At 28.9% G+C, this 17,415-nt stretch overlaps 1 pseudogene across 1 annotated transcript; it reads right to left on the reverse strand.

Annotated features, from left to right (window-relative positions):
* Positions 1-7,723: 7,723 nt before the first annotated feature.
* BDBG_16783 lies at positions 7,724-7,812 on the reverse strand (annotated as a pseudogene). Its single transcript has one exon. The product of its transcript is annotated as a tRNA-OTHER (tRNA).
* Positions 7,813-17,415: the final 9,603 nt, after the last annotated feature.

A 17,415-nucleotide genomic window follows, 5' to 3' on the forward strand; every position in this document is an offset into this window, starting at 1 on the left:
ATTCTCATATAAAACTCTCTTAATAATATCATGAATATCTAGATATCTTCTGATAAGATAATATTATGAATATACTCTTCTTACAAGACTCAGAAGTAGATCACAGTATCAAGTTAGAAAAGAAGAATGATAAGAACTCTAAGTCATTATAAGACTCTCTTTATAATATGTCTTAAGATGAACTTCTTCTTCTTCAGAAGACACTCAATGATCTGTTAAATAAGAAATTCATATATATTAGTAACTCTTTCACTACAGCTTCTATTCTCTTTGCAAAGAAATTAGATAAAGAACTCTGATTCTGTGTAAACTATTAAGAATTGAACAGATTAATCAAGAAGAACTGCTATTCTTTATCTCTTATTAATAAAACTCTAGCTCACATTGAACAAGCTCAATGGTTTATAAAACTAGATATTATCACTGTGTTTCATAAAATCTTTATTACTGAAGAAGATGAATGATTTACAGTATTCTAAATATATTATAATCTCTTTGAATAAATAGTTACATTCTTTGAACTGATTAATGCTCTCAGTACATTTCAGAAGTATATCAACTGAGCACTCTGAAATTTTCTTAATAAATTTGTATTTACATATCTTGATAACATTCTCATCTTTACTGATAAGTTTAGAAAAGAATATCAAGAATATATGTGAAGAGTATTATAATAATTATAAGAAGCAGAACTATTAATAGATATTAATAAATATAACTTTGAAATTAAGAGTATTAAATATCTAGATTTTATCATAAAAGCTGGTAAGAAAATTTGAATGAATTCTGAAAAAGTCTCTACTATTCTTGAATAAAAAGCTTCATATACTGTGAAAAATATATAAAGCTTTATCAGATTTACTAACTTCTATCAGTGATTTATATGAAACTTCTCAGATATTATAAGATCACTTATAGAATTCATTAAAAAGAACTTAGTATTTTAATGATTAGTGAATACTGAAGCTGTATTCATACAGATGAAGAAGATATTCATTAATATCTCTCTACTAATGTAAGAATAAGTGCTCGCAGGCGATTATTCGGGTGTTTGCAGCTTGGTGTGATATGTACTGTTAACTACTAGAAGTATTTATAATAGGAAGATAAAATATAGAAATCAAATGTATAATAGCATTCAAGCTGAGTTATGAATAGTATTTGTGAACTTCAGTCTATATAGTTGTGTGTAGTCAAGAGCTGCTAGCTCTATTGATTATATGAGAGATAGAAATAGAGATAAAGAATTCATAAGAAGCAGAATTTCTTACATACTCTTTTCTCTCTAAGACTTCATTCATAAAGCCTTTCACTGAGTGACTTCATAGAATCAGCTCAGCACTGCAGTGATACTCACTAAAAACCCTTTATATCTATAAAAAACCTCAGTGAGGAAAAATCCCTTGTTATCATAAAGAGAAAAGAGTCTGTCACTCAGTTTCTTATTTCATGAGATTCTTTATAATTTACAGATTCTTCTCTGACTATTATACAGATTCATCTTATATCTTTCATACAGAAGAGTTCTGATTGACTCTCAATCATTTTTATAAGATTCTTATGTAATCATTACATAGATTTATCTTACAGATGAATTACTCTTTATAAGATTACTCTTATCAAAGAGAAGTATTTATGAGTTAATCTTTCACTCATTCTTATAAATCATTGTTCTTTAATACTGTAGAATTGTGAGGAATTTTTCATTCTTTTATTAACTTTATAGAATTGTAGAATCAATATGTCTGCAGTCTGTAATCACTCTTTATAGTTATATAGAAAGATTCAGATCTGTAATTTATAATCACTCTTATTTATTAGAGTAATCTGACTGTTCTGTAGAATCACTCACAGTGTAAACAAATCTCTCTAGAGTAGTATAAATATCTCAGATCTATTTATAAAATCTTATCTTCTTTTTTCTTTTTCTATAACAGCTCTTATTCTTACAAACTGTGAGTATTCTCATTCATCTGTGAAGTGTTTTTACTCAGATAATAGAGAGAGAGTGTTTCTGATAATATCTGCATATTGATTCAAGAACTTCTCAAGAATAAAAATTTTTTCAATTTCAATATCTTTATAAACAATGTCTGACTGCTGCTGAGCTTCTTATGAGCATTCTCACAACTTCTCTAATTACTTTTTACTAGTTAATGAAGTAGGAATGCTGCTGTTCATGACTGTGTCTTCATCTCTTTCAGCTCTGTCACTGCACCCGATCTTCAGACCAGCAGTCAACTTCATGCCTTCTTCAGACTAGTCTCTGACTTCAAGTAGTGCAGTCTCTTTCTTTGCTGTAAGTCTTCTTATAAGTAATTTCTTACAGACTTCAGCTGACAGTTCTTACAAAGCTCTCAGTGTTGTCAGTGTCTTCTGTGATTCTGCAGACCTATAATCATCTCTCTTCTATTCACACAATCTCTGACCAGATATATGTGAATATGCCTAGGTTCTCTATCAATGATTCTCACACTGTAGCACATTTTCACAATCTCATTATCAATAAGAGATGAGTCTCTAGATACCTGCAGAATCTGAGTAATTAAGATAATATAAATGTCATGAATTTGTAACAGAAGTTGACCTGAGTAGATGAGTTTTCTCTTCATATCTTAATTATTTCTGAGCTGAATACTTCAGTATAACTGAGAAAGTAGATACAGCTTTATAAGAGATATCTGATCATATACACAGATAGCTAGTTCTTAAGACTCTGCTGCAACTGCATGCACTCTGATGTCTGACTTCTCTGAAGTCTGTGCATTTCTGACAATCTTTATATTAAATATAACAATTATCTGTATCACAGATATAATACTCTCTACTTCTTTAAAGAGAAAAATTGATAGTTATAGAGAGATTGAGTGTTACAGATATTAAGAATATAAGTGTGAGTTTTCTTTATTTTTTCTTTATTAATCTCTAAATTGTGTTTACAGCTCTGTTTGTTTTCTTGTTTTTTAACTTTAATAAGAGTATGATTTCTTCTTTTCTTATATATATCACAGACTGTTCATCTCAGTAGAAACTCATTATCTTATAGACTAGAGCTTGTAAATAACAGTGTTAATATCTTTATCATAATCAGATTCTTAGTGAAGATCATGTTATTCTGACTTATTAGAATTTATAATATAAAAGTCATATCTCAGCTTCTACAGATATCTTATCTGTCTGAATAATTCTTAAATAAACTTATTTATCTTATCAGAATATTCTTATTACTGAATCTTGAATCAGAACTCATAATCTTACTTCTCTGAGTTAATAATCTCTTTAATCTAATATTCTCTTTCACTCTTTAGTACTTTACAGATAGAGTGATAAGTTACAGAATTCTCTTCTAAGAATTTCTTATATTTATAAAATAAAGAGATATGAAAAACATTGTATATCTGTAACTTAGATAACAGTTTCAATCTATAGAACTATAAACTAACTTTCTTTATAATCTTATAAGACTCTGTCTGTAAGAGATTCAGCTTCTTACTAGATCTCTATATAATAATGTTTTCTAGACTCAGTCAGACTCTATCATCTTTCTTAAAACTCTTTATAATATACTTGAAGTTATAGTATCTCTTCTGATACTCTTGAGTCTTTCTCAAGAATTCATGAGCTTTCTTCTGAATATTCTGAATTCTCTCAGCCTGTTCACAGGCATCATCACACTCTATAGTGTACTCTTATAAGTTTATCAAGATTATTCACAGATGAGTCTCAGTAAGTATCTCAAAGAGAGTTTTATCTGTACTGATATACTTTAAGTTATTATATATAAACTCTGTAAGTAATAATCAATACACTCAGTTATTCTGATTATAATTGACAAAGCACTGCAGATACTGTTTTAATATACTTATCAGATATTCTATCTGATTATCTATTTGTTAATAAAAAGTCATACTTAGATCTCATAAGATCTTCAGTATAGTTATTAGATCAGATTAGAACTCTTCTATGAAGATTAATTCTTTATCTGAGATAATATTTACAGATAACTCATACAATCAGATCACATTGCAGATAAAGATATAAATTAAATTCTTTAACTTCAAGTTCTTACAGATAAGTATAAAGTGTATTATCTTAATAAAGTAATTTACTATCATCAGCACACTGTCAAAGCAGGTATTATATATGTTCTTACTTTCAGAGAGACTCACAAGAGTATTCATTTCTAGCTATTTTCAAGATTCTCACAGAATGAGTAGAGGAGTAAGTTCTTTATATAATCTGAATTATACTACTCACAAACTCTGATAAATAGTACAAGAATTTACTATCTTCTTCACAAGTTCTTATATCTTCAGTCAGAAGTATTTTCTTATAAGTAACTTATAAGTTCTAGTATCTATAAAATAATTTGTTAGAGAAGAGTCATGATACCTTTTAATAAGTTCTATATATAGAAACTTATTCATAGATATATAAATTCAGCTCTCTCTTTATAAGAGATTATTTAAGTCTCTTTAATTCTTTATTTCTGCAGAATTAGTCTCTGCTGTGAGCAGTTTCTGAATATACTGAGTATATTCATTCTTTAGTTATAGTTCAGATAATCTGAATAGAAGATCTTATAAAGACTTATACTCTGTTTCTTCTTATATCAGGTCTTTCACAGTACTTCTCAAAGCCTGCAAACTCTTCAGATTATAGATACTCTCTTCAAGAATTCCTCACAGAGATTCTCAGAGTGTTGACTCTCAGTATTGTAGAGAGTAGTTGTACAGACTTCTTCTCTCTCTCTTCTCTCTTCTCTTATAAAGAATTAAGAGACTCTTCAGTCAATCTCTTTATAACACTCAGTTTAAGTATTCTGTGAAGCTTTTCTGTCTTCTCTAGTCTCTCTATATCTGTTATTCTAGTCTTCTTAACATAGTCTGATCTGTAAGAGAGTCTGTCTGCTGAGTTCTTAGTTCTCTTAATATATTCTATCTTGAATCAGAACTCACTCAGTCTCTGAGCTCAGTAAATCTACTGCTATAAGAGTTTCTTAATTAAAGTAAACTATTATAAGCTATTATAATCAGTTCTAATAATAATCACTATTACAAGATTCTCAAAGTAGTGATATTAGTAATAAAAGAATTTCACTATTATAAGAAGCTTCTGATTATAAATGTTATAGTTAATCTCTGTGAGTTGTATCTTCTGTAAGAAAAAGATCACTGAAACTCAGTTCTCATTTAACTGTAGTTATAAGACTATTTCTGAAATTATAAAGAAGAAGATATCTGTCTTTAATCTGATTAAGAGTAAGAAATCAAAGTGAAATAGTATCACTGTGTCTATGAATATCTGTTTTAATCTTATAAAGATCTTATAAGCTTCTAAAATAAGAAAGTTCTTACAGTTCTTTCTTCTTAATAATCTTTTCATTCTCTATTTATAGAATAACTTCTTCTTATTTTCACTCTTCAGCATGTCTATAAGAACTAAGAAGATTCTTATAAATACAAAGATAAATTATCTATAGAAATTCACAAAGCTCAGAAAGATCTGAATCTTATAAATACTAGTTAACTTCAGTTATAATAGAATAGTCTCAATCTGTGAAGATTTCATCTAAATATCATCTGCAGTGATTATATATTCTAGGAAATTAATCTGATAAGTACTGAAGTTATACTTTATAAGCTTAATATACAGTTCTGTCTTATCTAAGATCTTCAACATACTTTGCATATACTCAGTGTGTTCTTTCTTCTTCATAAAGTACATTATCACATTATTCAGATATATTACTATAAAGATATTCAGATATATGTGAAGTATTTTATTAATAAAAGACTGAAATACTATAGAGATATTAATCAGACTAAAAGACATTACTAGATATTCAAATAATCTCAGTGCAGTTCTAAAGACAGTCTTTTATTCATTCTCAGACTGTATTCACAGCTGTGTATATATATTAATTATATTCAGTTATATGAATATGACAGCTTCTGTGAGACAGTTAATCATATTCTTAATCAGAGACAGAGAATAGCAGCTCTTTATTATCTTGAAGTTCAGATCATGATAGTTTACACATAATCTGAGATCTTTATTCTTCTTTTTTATAAATATTGTAGAGACTTCTGCAGAGATCTGTGAAGATTGAATAAAGTTATTCTTTAAATTCTTCTTTACATAGACTCACAAGATCTCTGTCTTATAATGAGAGAGCTTATAGATTGATTCTCAGAAGAGTTTCTACTCTTCTATCAAATCTATTATCAGATTCTTCTTATAATAAGAAGAAAGCTCAGCTGTCTTTACTGAGCTGAACATCTCTGCAAGATCTCAGTATTTATCTGATATCTGAAGCTCAGTTTCTATAACTGTAAGATTCTCAGACACTTGTAAAGTTATTATATAGATGAGCTTGTCTTCTCTAATTAACTCTGCAGTATTAACTGATTCTATCTCTGTGAGTAAGTCTATTAACACTGATCAGAAGTATAAACCTGACTTATAAACAGCTATGTATGAATTATGTCTTTGAAGTTATACAAGTCTCAAATACATGTTATTCATGATGTCTGTGATAATTACAGTTTCTGTAAATCTTCTTCAGATTTCAGAGAGATCTTGTAATTCAAAGATAACTCTTATAAGTCTCTCAGTTCTCAGATCTGAGTTCTTATACTATGCTTATTATAAGAGCAGATTCTCAGTTTTCATCTTTCAGCTCATTTACTCTGCAAGCTTTAGAGACATCACAGTAACCTGAGATTCTGAGTTTATCAATACTTTTTATACTTGTAGAACAGCAGTACTGTGACATAATCTCTCTCTATAAGTAAGCATTTTCATCAGAAGAGCAACAGATTCAGATGTCAGCTTTAAGACTCTTAAGAAGGCTGTTACTGACTCTGTCTGTAACTTCTTAAATTTCTATTTTAATTTATCTGAACAGTTTATCTGAAGATGTTCTGATTTAGAACAGATGAAGCAGAGTTTCTTTTTCTTAATCTTTCTATTATACACTCTGTTTATAGAAGCTTATGAAGCTCTCTCTCTCTACTCAGCAGTCAGATATAAATCTCTCTATATCTTATCATCTTTTTCTGATAAATCTGTTCTCTGTTATTCTGATTCTTATAGAGCTGATCAGTGATTCACTCTCTACAGATCTGTGACTCTCACAGTGATCTGTAAGTAATGAATAAGAGTCATCAGTTTCTTCAGAGTCAAGAGCTTAGAGTCTTACTTAATAAGCTTGTTCTGTATATCTTTATTCAGTCTCTTTATAAATATCATCATTCAGGTCTTGTTTCAGAGCTCTATTGTTACAGAACTTAATTCATATCACAATTTCATAAAGTGCTGTGAGTAGTCTTCATCAGATTTCTCACCTCTTTTTCTAATATTAATAATTACAGCTCAGATATTCTCTGTTCAGCTTATAAAGTCTCTCAACTTATTCTTTAGATAGGTCTTGATTATTATTATTATTATTATTATTCTTTCATTATACTCATATGCAAGTGGAGCTTATGATGAGTTCTTGCGTGATGTTAAATACAGGTCAAGTGTTAATTATACAGGAGGAAATACAGGTGTTGAGACCACGTCAAGATAACAAGAACATAGGAAAATACAAAGGAGTGACAATTAGATACATGCGATAATAACTTCCCAGCCCAGGAACATAGAGCGATTCATTGAAGCGATTTGTACACCTCTGTATTTATTAGGAACCTGAGGTGCTTGAGTTCCGGATTTAATGTATCCCCTGCGGGTTTCGAACCCACGCGCCTTGGTTTCCCACGCCAAGGCGCTACCGGGTGGCCGCATTAACCATTCGGCCACCGGGGCAGATAGGTCTTGAGAACAGATCAGTGAAATCTCTTATAATTATTCTCTAGATAGTTCAGCCAGTTCTTGACTTCAGTGTAATAGAGGCCTGTTATTACATAGATAACAGCTTCTTCATCTTTCATATCACACAGCTGAGCTTGTGAGTCAATTTCAAATACAAACTTGTAAAAGCTTTTATAGATTGTGATTTGATAAGTGATCTTAAGTAATTATAGCTTAAGAAAGTTTCTTTTTGATTTACAGATGTCTCTGAAGATCATGTCTAGAGACTCAGTTTAAAAGTGTTTACAAATAGTAAGTATTTCTTGTAGAAAAATAACTTAGTTCTGCAGAAGATGCTCAAGAATGTTCTTCACTGAGATTGATTTATTTATGAGTTCAGAGAATTCCTCTATCACAGATGCAGAGAATAATGTTTCATGAGTAATTAATAAGTTCTCTGAGACTTCTTTCATGAGAATTATTCATGATTCAGATAGCTACTTCTAAGTGTCTGTAGTAGAGTTTGCAGAGATTAAAGCATGTAAGTTTCTAGTTCTTTCAGTTATAATAGATGATTACTGACTGACTGAGCTTGAAATGTAAGAATAAGTGCTCATAGACAATTATTCAGATGTTTGCAGCTTGATGTAATATGTACTGTTAACTACTAGAAGTATTTACAGTAGAAAGATAAAATATAGAGATTAAATATATAATAGCATTCAAGCTGAGTTATGAATAGTATTCATAAACTCCAGTCTATATAGTTGTGTGTAGTCAAGGGCCGCTAGCCCTATTGGTTACACGAGAGATAGAAATAGAGGTAAAGAATCCGCAAGGAGCGGGATTTCTTACAACTAATAATATTTAACTCTGATTATAAAACAGTTATTAAAGCTGACTTCTCTGACTATATTATAGAAAGAGCTATATTATAATATAATAATGAAGATGTTTTATAATCATATATCTTCATGTCTAAGAAACTGAGTTCTGCTGAATACAACTATAAAATCTATGATAAGAAACTTCTTACAATTATACACTGTCTAGAAGAATAAGACTCTAAACTCTGAAGTATCTCTGAATTTGAGATAATCACAGATTATAAGAATCTCAAGTACTTTACAACTATCTATAAACTCACTGAATAATAGATATAATAATCTGAGTTTTTAAACTGTTTTCATTTTATAATACACTATCATTTCAGCAGTCAGAACTTAATAACAGATGCTCTCTTATAATAAGAGTAAGATATACCTTTTAATATAACAGACATCTGTTAAATAAACTGAGAACATTAGCTTCTAGATCTGAAGATATTAGTTAATTAAGATAAAATAACTCATGACACTATATACACTTCTCTGATTAGAACACTCTCTCTCTGAACTATCACTGACACTGATACTGATACTAACACTGATACTGACACTGATATCTCAACTTCTTCTGAATCTACACTGAATGAATTATAATATATAACAGCTTAAACTGATAAACTTCTTCAAGTACTTACTGAAGCAGTATATTAAGAAGTACTCTGATTCTTCTCAGAACTATATATAAGAATTAACATCTCAGAATGCTTAATTAATAATAATAATACTTTACAGTTCTGTGAATAATATTAGATCTCTTACTCTGAATTCTTATATATTCAAATAATATAAGAAATGCATGATTTATATATAACTGATCACTTAGATTATAAATAATTATATTAAATAATCTCTTGAGAGTTCTATTAATCTGAGATATTAAATAGTATCAGATATTTTATTTGAAACTGTAACTATTATTCTATCATCATCTTATAAAAGAACTGTAGAAAAGATCTACTAAAATTACTTAATATTTCTAATAAAATCTGATAAGATATAGTAATTAACTTCACTGTTAATCTCTCTAAGAGTAAGAATTATAAGAATATTCTGATTATTATAAATCAATTAAGTAAAGATATAATATTAAAATCTTATAATAAGATAAATACTGAATAAGTTACTGAAGCTTTTCTATGAAGTTTATTCTATTAGATATATAAATTACTGAGATCTATAGTATCAGATTAAGACTGTTAATTTATAAGTACTCTCTGAATAAGAATTTATCAAGTTCTCAAGATTATATACTATTTATTAACTATTTATCACTCTGAGATCAATGATATATCAGAATGAATAATTCAGATTATAAAGAATTATCTTTATAAATTCTGTAATCACTTATAAGATAATTAATATAATCTTCTTCTATATACAGAGATTACTATCAACAGCTGAGATACTGTCTTAATAGATATAAGTTTATTCTTTCTTATACACAGTTATTATATAAAAGTATTAAATCTTCTAGAAATTATATATTTCATACTAAATCTCTATAGTTCAATTCAGATCACTGATAATATAGTAATAAAGCTTTAAAATATCTATGACTGAGCAGAGATCTTCATAACAACTGTGAAATAAGACTAAAAGAATTAAATTAATATTCTCTGAGATTCTGCTGAGTAATATAAGATAGAAGACTTAATATAATTGAATCTTAAGAATATACAGATTATATATTTATCTTATACACTGAATTACTGTTATATTAAGTATAAAGTGATAGAAGTTCTAGATAGTTATAACTACTATCTTAACATATTATCAGAGATTTATAATGTCTTTTATATAAGCTTACTTCACTATACTATTACTGATCTGTTCTCTTCTCAACTGATTTCTGACTGACAGCTGTCAGAGATTATAGAAGAAGATAATGAACTTGAATAAGAGATTAAAGATATTCTTGATAAGAGACTCTGTGTCACACCCCCGGCCGCGCCAAGGCCCCGCTGCGGTTTCACACGGCTCATCGCTTCCATGCGGATGATTTCATTCTGTCCGAACCGGTTTCCAACCACTCTATAACATTATTCAGATATATCATAGAAAGATCTGATTAATGAATATAAAAACCTCACTTCTATATGAGGTCAGCAGATTACTCTTCCTTAACAGTGAGACACTGCTGAGATATTACTCTGACTACTCTCAGTTATAGAATGAGAGAAGAGTATTCACTCATTGTCTATATAGAATAGCTAGATGCTGACTTCTCATTAAAGAAGTCAGCAATTCATTTTTCTTCTACTAGAAAATATACAAGAGTTACTGTGTTTCTCATATAATCTTCTTAGTATACTAAGTACTATATCTGTAATATTCTCATAATAACCCTGTAGTCTACAAGCTCACTATTTAAGCAAGATAGTCAAGCTTATTTATACAGCTTCTTAAACAACTATCTCTATATAATATCACTGACTAGTCATCACTTCAGTTCTATTATATTACAATTTAAATTACTTAATCTGATTATAAGTTTGAATCAGTCAAGCTCTAACAGATCAATATGATCTCATATACTCACACTGAGACTGACTCAATCTCACTCTCTGAGAGAAACTCTACATCATTCTCTAGAGTGTGTACATCTTTATCTCAGTAGAAATCTGAGATTTCTGAACCTGCTACATACTTTGACATGAGTTCTTCAACTGTTTTATCACTGCTGCAGTCTCTACACATCTACATCTATTATGAAGATAGAGAGATTAAGATCAGAGATTCTCTGAGATATAAGAAAAATACATTATCTGAATTTCACAGCTTTATTCATACTCTTGAATGAAAATTTCATCTTAATCTAAGCCAGTATAATACTCATGAGATATAAGTAATATATATCATTAACCTTCTTGAAGATATCTCTGTGATTACTTGAATTATTAAGAAAAGAGAGCTTGAGTGTACTGATACTATAATAACTTAAGAAGAATTCAAGAACTTTCTACTGAATTAAATTAAAGATTACTGTAATCACAGCTTCACAGCAGTATAGCAGTTTAACTTATTATATTAATAAGATAATAAGAATTCTTCTGATTTCAATATAAGATTTGAAGAATATTGAGAGAAATTAACTGATGATTTGAATTAATTAAAAATATAGCTTTATCTCACAAAGCTGACTTATAAGATGCAGATAATAATATTATAATATCAGAGTTTATTAATTAATTACACTGAGCTTGTCAATCTGACTTTCTGAATCTATTTAAATAATCAATTCTCTGAGAAAAAGGTCAATAAGATCTCTTCTAAGTAATTAATAACAGAATTTAAATAGCACTGTGATGATTTCAGTGTAGAGAAAGTAAAGAAGAATTTCAAGTATTTTGATTCTTCACTCACTGTGAAGAAATGTTAAAAAAGATTTGACAAAGATCTCTGTTTCAACTGCAGAGCTGATAATCACTATGTCAGTGATTATAAGAAGCTGAAGAAGAGAAGAAACTGAGAAGATATCTTCTCAAAGTTAATTTCTCTTCTGATAAATGTATCTGCAGAAGATAAAGAAGAGAAAGAAATAAAGAATTAATAATTCTTATATCTCTGAGTTCATGTTATAATTATAATATACATCTCAAATGAGAAGATATCAGTGAGATATCTACTTGACTTCAGAGTGAATACTAACTTTATATTCTATTTCTTTTCTTTGATGAAGAATTGAAAGAAGATAGATCTGTTAAATTATATGAAATTTACTGATGAAATAAAATATCACTGTTTTAACATAATTCAAGTGAAGTGTGTGATCACAGACTTAGAAGAAATCTTTAAGAAAAGCAGTCTGCTTCTTCACACAGTGAATATCATAGATAAGAATATCATTCTAGATCTTCTATAATTGAGAGAAAACAATTCTCTCATTAACTGAGTTACTCAGATGTGACAATATCATCTCACTGATGAAGAGACAGTAATAGAGAAATCTGAAAAGTTTCATTGAAAGAATCTTGAGAAAAAGACAGAGTTAATATACTGTATAACAGATAATTGAGACTTGAGAATAGATAAAGAAGTCATTACTCTTACTGTAAGATTAGCAGCAGTATTCATTATTAAAGACAGATGTATATAATATCTCTTTACAGATTTTAAGAATATCTTTTCAGAAAGAGAAGTAGTGAAGTGTTCTGATATCAAGATATAATATAAGATTTGTCTTGAAAATAGTGTAATGACACTGTACAGATCTCTTTATAACTTATCTGTAAAGAAATTGAATGTTCTGTACAAATATCTTAAAGAAGTGCAATCAAAGAACTGAATATATTTATCAAAGAGTTCAGCAGAGATGTCTATACTCTTTATACTTAAGAAGAATAATAGATTACATCTATGTGTAGACTACAGAGATCTTAATAAGATAACAGTTAAGAATTACTATTTATTACTGTTAATTGATGAGATGATTGATTAATTATCTGAAGCAAAGATGTTCTCAAAGATTGATATATAAGATATCTATCATAGAATCAGAGTTAACAAAGATGATGTTTGAAAAACAGCTTTTTATATCAAGTATAATAATTTTGAATATCTTGTTTTATCTTTTAATCTTTGTAACACTTCAGTCATCTTTCAGATCTATATAAATGAGACACTGCAGAGTCTTATTAACATCTTCTGTATAATATATCTGAATAACATTTTAATCTTCTTGAAATCAGAGAAAGAACATGATATCTATGTTTAAGAAGTATTAAGTCACTTGAGACAGCATCAACTCTATATAAACACTGAAAAATACTTGTTCTATATACAGGAGATTGATTTCTTAGATTATATTATTGAGATAAACAGCATTTCAATGAATAGAAGCTGAGTCTCTGTCATTAAGAACTGATCAGTGCTGTGAATGTACTGTGAGATGTAGATATATCTAGAATTTATGAATTTCTACAGATAATTCATCTATATCTATTCACAGATTACTGTTTCTCTTATAGATCTGTTAAAGAGAAGTGTGAAAGACAGAAAAATAAGACTGTTTATTCTCATTTAAGACACTGTACAGATGTTTGTAAAATTGAAACAAGCTTTTATAGATGTCACAATGCTGAATCACTTTAATCTTAACTTATTCAGTCAGTGTGAGACTGATGTATCTGAGAATGAGATCTGTGAAATCTTTTCACAGTTAACACTGAAGATCTTTCAATGTTGAAAGAATCAGAGAATAATCACTTCTGAGAAAACAGATAATGAATTGTCTGTGAGAGAAGACTTTTTCACAAAGTCTATAAAATGCTGTGAATAAAGATTAGTAATCTTCTTCTTCAAGAAGTTATTACTCATGCAGAGAAGATATAATACTTATAATTAGAAGATGTTAGTAATTGTCAAATTCTTTAAGATCTGATGATATTATCTTCAGAGTAGTAAGTACTCAGTGTAAGTTCTCACTGATCATGCAAATCTGTATTACTTCTTGACAATAAAGAGCTTGACAGAATATCAAGTCAGGTGAGCAGAGCTGCTTTCAGAGTATGATTTCTATATCTGATATTATTCAGATTAGCTTAACTCTGCTGACACACTGTTTAGATAATCTGATTATAATATTATTAATATAGAGAAGAATTCTATAAAAGAATCTCTATTATTACTGCAGAAGAAGCTGACTGCAGAGAATTGAGATTCTCTGAAGCTCAGAAATAGTACTAGTAAGACAGCTGTGTGACTCAGTATAGAAGATGAAAGAAAACCTGAATCTCTGCAGAGAACTGACACTGAAGATTATAAGCTTCTTATATTATATCTTACTATCATTGAATTGATAAAGAATGAAACAGTCTACAATCTTTCAACTTAACTACTTTTGAAATTTATTGATAAGTTATAGAAGAAGAATATCTCTACTATAGCTTGAATTCAGAAGTTAAAGAAGAAAGAATCTGATTTAAACTTGAAAGAGACAGACTCTGAGTAGAACAGTACTGCTAAGAAATCAAGTCACTGATAACTAGAAGAATGTGAACTTCTACTACTGAATAATTCAGTCTTCATTTCTTATAGCAGAGTGATGTATCAGAAGTTATTAAGAATTTATTATAATAATTCTCATACAGAGCACTTCAGGCTAGAGAAGACTGAGAAGCTTTTAAAATATAAATATATTTAAGACAAGCTCTGAACAGATGTCAAAGAGTATATCAAGACTTATAATATCTGTTAAAGAATAAAGATTCTGTAGTATAAGTAATACAGTGAGTTAATATCACTGTCTATTTTAAAGAACTTATAATAGAATCTATTAATGAATTTCATAGTTGATCTGCTGAAGTTAATAAGAGTTAAAGAATATGACTCAATTTTAATTATTATTAACTGTTTTATAAAGATAATCAAATATATCTCTACTTATAAAAAGATTAAAGCCTCTGAATTAGCTGACCTGTTTTTAGATATTATTATTTATGATTACAGTACTCTGAAATTATTAATAACAGATTAAGAATGTCTCTTCATCAGTAAATACTGATTAGCTTTTTACTATCATCTTATAATAAGACATCTTCTCAGTACTGTATTTCATTCACAGATAGATGATCAGACTGAATATTAGAATCAGACACTAGAACAGTATCTTTAAACATTCTATTTATATTATCAGAATAATTGACTCAAACATCTTCTAATCACTGAATTTATATATAATAATACAAAGAATGTAATCTTAAAGATATCTCTCTTCTATACTTATTATAAATATAATTCTTTGTTACTCAGTGACATTGCAGATGACATTTTAAAGAAAGAGATAGATAGTTAGAATATTAAACAGATACAGAGAACAGAGTATCTCTCAGTGTCAGAAGTAAAAGTGAGATTGAAACTTTTAAATAAAATTCATGAGAAGATGATGAAAAGCATCTACTATGCTCAGAAGTAACAGATAAAATACTATAATTGAAAACATCTTTCAATGAAGTTCTTGATAGAGGATCAAGTACTACTTTTAGTAAAGAATATTAAGATAATAAGACTGTGTAAGAAGCTCAGTGAGTAGTGACTAGAATCTTTTCTAGTAACAAGAGTGATGAGTAAATAGATATATAAGTTGAAATTACTCACAGAATTAAAATCAATTTATTCTATTTTTCACATTTTCTATTTAAAGTTCTATAAGTAATATCTCAGAGCAGAGCTGTCTCAGCTGAATAATATTAAGATTGAGAGTGATACTGAATATCTTATGAAGAAAATATTGAATAAGTGAATATATTATAGCAAGCTTCAATATCTTATTAAATGAGAAGATTATTCATTATCAGAGAATTTGTAAAAATCACTTAAGTATTTAAAAAATACTGAGAAAGAGATTGTAAGCTATGAGATGACTAGTAGAGACTATTCTATTATATATCAGAGATGTTGAGTAAGAAATACTGCTTGAAACTTCTTATTTTTTCTTAAATAATTTTTTTAGAGATAATCTCATAGTGATGAGCTGATATCTTATAAGCTCTGTAGCACTCTTCTTCTATTTTCTCTTAAAGAGTTTTTTAGAAGTTTAATAAGACTATACAAGTGTAAAATTTCTGAAGCAGTTAGAGAAAAGAGATATTTGAAATTAATAAAAAGATTAATATTATCAACTCACAGACTACTGCTATTCTAATGAGATCACAGTCTGCTGAAAAAGTAAAAAGAGAGAATCTCAGAGTCTACTCATTAACAATTATATTCTTATTAAACTTATTCTTTATCATTGAAGTCTTCAGCACTGATATCTTTGTCTGCTGAGAAGTTAGCACTGCAGCATTATAAAGAAGCATGCTGCAGAAGAGTATACATACTGTAGAAGAGTATAAGAGATACTGAAATTATCAACTTATTAACTTACAAAGTATCTCAGTTATCTATTTCAACTGAAGTGAGATTCTCTTTAATCAGTGATTAATCTTCACAGTACTTTTAACAGCAGTGCTGACTGACTTCTTCTTAAGATTAGCTATTCTAAGATGTTTTTTCATCTCAGAGATTCATGCTTTTATCTTCTTTTATAGATAAGTAAGAGAGATCTTCTCAGTCTTGATAGAATCTGTCAATACTTAAAGCTCTGAGATTCTCACTCTATACTGCTTAAGTATCTGAGCTTTTTATCAGAGTCAATATAACATCTTTCTGTGAGATAATACTTATAGAGAGATAGAAGTCATTATTATAAATATAATAGAAATAACAGAAGTGAGAGAAGAGATAGATATATAAAATCTCTCTCTTCTTCAGCTGTTTAATACAGTGTAGATAAATAATAGTACTGATCAGAGACTGCACTGAAGTCTTCTTACAGAGAGAAGATAAAGAAATCACAGAACTCTGTGAACTTAACTTAGCAGTATTCTAAGCAGGGCTCAGACATATCATAGAAGAGAAACTATAGATTAAGCTTCTTAAAGCTGCTGTCTCTGAAATCAAGCTCTTTCTAAGATTCTCTCTGAATAATTACACAGGGTTATATGTCACTGTGTTGATTGAAGAGAGGAGTGATATTGTAATGATAGTGAAGAGAGCAGAGAACAGACTGAACATAGATAAACTGACTGATAGAAGAGATGACATCTCACTGCAAGGTGCAGCTACTACTGCCACAGCTGTAAGAGATGTAGAAGAGAGAGAAGATGTGATAATAAGAGCAGTGCTTTCACAGCTTATTAATATCACTGTCTCTATCTTCAATCTAACTTTCTTGACAGTTATGAAGGCT

Source organism: Blastomyces gilchristii (assembly GCF_000003855.2).
Source record: "Blastomyces gilchristii SLH14081 genomic scaffold supercont1.5, whole genome shotgun sequence".
Lineage (NCBI taxonomy): Eukaryota > Fungi > Ascomycota > Eurotiomycetes > Onygenales > Ajellomycetaceae > Blastomyces > Blastomyces gilchristii.